Source organism: Chaetura pelagica, unplaced genomic scaffold (genome assembly GCF_000747805.2).
Source record: "Chaetura pelagica isolate M959 unplaced genomic scaffold, ChaPel_1.0 scaffold472, whole genome shotgun sequence".
In the NCBI taxonomy this organism is placed as follows: domain Eukaryota; kingdom Metazoa; phylum Chordata; class Aves; order Apodiformes; family Apodidae; genus Chaetura; species Chaetura pelagica.
In genome coordinates, this window is record NW_009952566.1 from 1,158,621 (window position 1) to 1,164,041 (window position 5,421).

Genomic DNA, 5,421 nt, shown 5'->3' on the forward strand with positions numbered 1-5,421 from the left:
CAGGAATGTGAAAACACCCTGAAGAAGTAGCCTTCAGTGCAAAGCACCCTCAAATTTTTTGACTATGACTCTGAAAATGGTTTAGATGCCAGAAACACACCACATACATAAACACATCTGGTGGTGGGGTTACTTTGTGTGAATACTCAGGGAGAAATTCCTCAGTATGTGAGTTGCTCAGTATGTTGCATGTCCTCATCTCAGCAACATCTACGCAACCTGCAGGCAGAGCATTTGGGTGTACTCTTGCCTGATATCACCAACACCTTGTCTCTGGACTCACCTGATTCAACAAAATGGGGTCTTTGGGCAGTTTTCTGAAAGCCTCCTCCATGAACCTGCTGCGGAAAGCTGTTGACTGGTGTTGGAAAAACCCTGAGGACCCTCTGGTGCACCATGGCAGGCTGCAGCCCATCCCTTACACCTGGCCACTGTGCCCTGCTCAGAAGAGGCTCTCATGGCCCATGAGCTTGGGGAAAGCTGAGGGTTAGGGATGGTAAAAAAAAAAAAAAAAAAGCCAAAATCAAGTGCTTTTTTCATTGTATTTAAATAAAACAGCTCTAATGGGGAGAGAAGGAGTTATGGCAAGAGATGCAAGTCTGAGGGTAGGCAGGGATCCACCTCACACTGCAAAAGGCTTCAGGAGCGTGTTCCGTTGCCTGAAGACAGGATTAGCTGGCATTTCAGGAGAAGGTGGTGGAGAGAAGTAGTTGGTAGGAAAATTCACATGCTCCAAGTGTGTACTGAAGTTCAGGAATGGGTTTCATATGTCTCTGAAGTCTTTCCTGCTTGACAAAGCCACAGTGAGTCCCAATGACAACCAGAGGAAGAGGCTGGTGCTGCCTCTTGCAACATACCTTCAAATAGCTCGGGAGTGCTCTGGGAGAAGGACTTGGAGGTTGCCAGAACAGGTATTTCTTGCTTCACTTTCTCCTCCAAGCAAGGATGCCTCTTCATATGCATTGGTGTACACTCATTCTCTGGAAACCAGGTAGAGGAATACTTAAATGCTGATTTTGGCTACTGGGAGAGGACTGAAGAGCCCTGCAATAAAATCCAAGACTTAAAATACTGTCTGGCTCCAGGCAGATGGTCCCTGTGTGGGTTTGTAAGTCCTGAGGGATCCTCACTGCTGGTCCGACTCTGAATTGAAAGTTCAAGCCATTGGGCTGATCTCAGCTGCAACAGTAGGAGAGATACTCCAGATAAAGTCCACAAGAAAAGTTATCACCCACAGCCTCCTTGACACTATCCATCATTTCACCATGGAGGGGATGTGATGGATTTTCATTCTTTCCCTTAGGGAGAGAGGGAATCAAGACACACTTTGCAGTGGCTCTAAGATCCTAACAGACCTTAAGTAGATCTGTCCATATGTTCAAAGGTAAGTCTCCCATTCTTCCTGCCTTTGCTGCAGGAAACCACTTGAAAAGAGCATTTCCAGAGGACAGGCTGCTTCTCCTCATTGATTTTGGACAAGCAAGCACATGTTCCTCCTTGCCAAAGAGCAGAACCTCTGAACCACTCAACCAGGGATGCACTCAGCAGGATAGGCTTCAAAGCATTTTTATGAGAGCTCTGGCAATAAAAGATGCATGTCAGGTCAGCAGATAAAACACTTGAAAAGTGAACAGAGTTGAGCTGAGGTTGCAGCCTCTGGGAAGTGGCCACGTGTGGCTGGGTGAAAACTCCTCAGCTGCAGAAAGACTCTTTGGGTGCTCAGTCTTTTCTTTCTCCTCTTCCTCTGGTGCTACAGGAAAAGAACCCACAACGCCCACCCTGGGCTTGGTTTAGCTTTTTTTGGTGCAAAAAAACACCCTTTTTTCTTTTCTTTTTTTTTTTTTTTTTTTTTTTTTTTTTTTCTCTGTTTTCACCCTGTTTCGAATACATTTAATGCCTGAAAACCAAATTTACCTCCAGTGTTAATTAGGACTGAAGTAACTTTCTAAAGAAAAGATATTTTAAAGCACTTTAAATTTGTTTTAATTGTAATGATGTGTTATTTCAAAAATCTATTTATTATGGAAAAAAAATGAATATAAGCCATGTTGCATGAAAAAGAAGACACAATGACACTTTGATCATTTGAGGATTTCTCACCCTTTGCATGGAAGCTCTGGCCATTGCCCTGACCTGCACCCAATCTGATTTCTTGAATATTGAGTTTCGCCCTGAGTTTATGTTTTTCCCAAACCTTTCATTTCAGGAAATGAGCTCTAACACAGCATCTGCTGTATCTGTGTAGCACAAATGTCAGGTGGAGGCTTTGAGGAGTTTCTGGGGAGCCCTGCACAGCTGGCGGGGGTTTTCCCCTTCTCCTCCAGCCGACGGAGCTGAGATGGTTTCCTCCCACCCGCGCACCAGCCCGCGCCTTAGCGTGTGCTTGTGCATAGGGCACTTTGCTGTGTTCTCAGAGGGAGCAGAAAAATGTATAGGAAACGATACGAAAGTACACATTTATCATGGCATCACCTTTGTATCTCTGCAGATGCAGCCCAAAGAAGATACTTCAAGTTGCTCTGATGCCAGCAAGAGTCCCTTTTACCCCAAACCAAAGAGCATCCGGAGATAAAGCAAGATTTCAACGTGTGCAAGACTGATATATCCATGAAAGCATCTGCATGGCAGATTTCCTGGTGCTTTCCTTGTCCTGAGGGGCAAAACCAAGCCAGTTATTACTGAAGGGAACCGACAAGAGCAGAGTGCCCAGTGCCCCAGGAAACCTCCCACCAGACCACGGCAATCCCATAAAGGCTGGGTAATATAATAACGTCATTCCCTCAGGCGCTGGTTCAGGAATGCACTTAAGCACTTGTTAAGCCTTAGACGTCTATTTAAATCCCTAGGGTTTTATTCCCTTAAGCCCCATACACTTTCTCCTCATGCTGAGCTGAGATGCTCATGCATAGGGAGGGAAAATGTTGCTTCAACCAGATGATGTCTGATCGATGCCTGGATGCAGCATCTCTCACAGACAGCACTGGCAGAGCTCTTCTATATGAAAGGGAGCAAAGCAGGTTTAGCTCGACCCTTCACTAACACAATCCATCACATTAGACCAGACCACAAACAACTGGCCAGGCAGATGCTACATTATTTATTAGAGCAAGGTACTGATATTAAGCACAAGGTCAAGAAGGAGGGGGAGTAGATGGCAAAGAAGATATAAATATATTTCTTAACCTCCAGCGTAAAAGGACATGAGAAAAAAGGAGCAAACAGATTGTCTGAAGAATTTGTGCCTACAGGAAAGATGTCAAACATATGGTTTTTATAAGTGCTTCTCTACTTCTCAGTGGAGGAAGGAGACCTCTCAGCACATCACATTACACAGCATTTCCCCACCCAGAGGTGCTAGGACTTCTTGAGGAACAAGCAGGCTCCCAAGCACTGCTGGGCCAATGCCTAAATTTGCCAAGCACTGAGCTGCAAGCCACTAGCAATCAGGATGAGAGGTGAAAACCCTGCTGCCACCCTTCAAAGGCAAAAAGAAAGCCAATGGCAAAGCTTTCCTCTCATGCCTCACTTGTGCCATGGTCACTGAAGCATCACAGCCCACAGGTGCATCACCCTGTGGGGATGCTGGAGGCAGCAGCCTGTCCCCAAGGCACCACAGCAAGTCAATGCCCAGTGAGCCCTGCTCATGACACCCCCAGCTCTGGGCTTAGACACCCCAAAAAGAGCTCCCAGGATTCATCAGCTGTGGCAGATGTGATCCACAAGAGAAGGACAAGAGGTACCTGCAATACCAAGGTGCTGCAAGACAACAGGTGGTGATGTGGTGTTATTCTTACACTAATAACAATAACAATAATCATTTTTTAAAAATATTATACAACTATTACAGCTGACTGAAGCGTTCATGCAGGGGGGAGCGAATCCTCTGTCTCAGCAGACAATCTGCTGAGATAGAGAATTTGCTAATTTTTCTTGAACAGAGCAGCTGCTGTTGCCCCCCTGCTGCCACTGTTGCTACAGGACTCGACTTTTTGTGCTGCAGCCTGGCTTGATTAGGTGCTGGGTGGGCAGCTGGGGGCTGCAATGGGTGCTGCCCTCTCCCAGCAGCTCTGGGGCCATGGCCAGGTTGCAGCACGTTTTCTGTTCATCTGACCAGTGGGTCAGAGAAACAGGCCACCAAGGTGGAGGGCCCAAAAAAACAGTCCAGGGGAAAAGCAGCACGGGGAGGTCTTGGTGTAAAATTTCAAACGGCTTCGGAGTAGCTGGAAATAACTGGAGGGGCCTGTTTTTAAACAACTTTGTGGAGCTTCTTTCTTGCAGCGATGCAAAACGGGCTGGGTTGGCGCAGGCGAAGCTGGAGGAGGTGATGGGAAGCTGTGCTCTGCTTGCTGCCCTCGAGATGGGGTCAAGCAGGGGAGAAGCCTCAAGGGCTGATGAGCGAATTAACCACCAGGAGCTGAATAATTAACTGCCAGGGGCTGATTAATTAACTGCTGGGGGCTGGAAACCAGGACAAGTTCCCATTTCTGTTACAGGCACAAGGAGCAGCAGGGAAGACCATAGCTCTTGCTTGCTTTTTTGGCCCAGGTAGCTACCTGGACACTGAGAGTCTCAGCACAGCCAGTGAGGGCGAGGACTTGGTCCAATTCATTTTTTTAGAGGAGCAAGGTAAAGTCCTGCTTTCCCCAAATCCACCAGCTCCTCCAGAGCACTCACTGAAGCAGTGATGTGTTCTATGTCTCTTTCTCCCACCACAAGCCTCCCTTGGACAAAGTTTCAGGTGACTTCTTCAGGCCACATCGAATTCATCCCCATCCATTTCCTTCACACGTTTGCTTTCTCTCCTCCTTCGTCTACATGTTCCTCTTCTCCCCAGGAAAGGCCCCTGCCCAAAAAGCCTGAGTGCCATGGTCTAACCCTTCTGATGCCCCTGCCAAAGAAGACCCTCACCCCAAATCCCCGCTGTGCACCCAGGGCTGGTCATCACCAACTAGCTGTGCAGGAGGACTCACAACCACAGCACCTTCTAACCAAGGGATACCCTTTTGGGTGCTGAAGGTCCTCTCCATCCCTGGGTGCCCTCTCTCCTTGCCTGGACTTGCTCCAGGGTAGCAGGAGCATGGCAGAGATGCCCAGGCATGATCAAAGTGCTCTTTTTATCATGCTGCAACATGGAATTATCTCTGTGCACATTAAGGACCAGACAATTAATGCAGTGAATGCAAATTTTGGGGCTTTAATTAGCTGAGCAAGGAAATGCTGTTGTATCTTTAAAGAAATCTATGCATGTTTAAAGTGACAAAAAAGGGCTTTGAAATCAGAGACTCAAAATAAGAGAAAATAAGAGAAAGCAGAGATCAAAACTATAGAATTGTTTAGTCGCATTGTATTGAACCTGAAGCATTTCTGGGAAAAAAAAATATCTATCCTTATTGTCCCTCCTATAAAAAAAAGATATTGTGG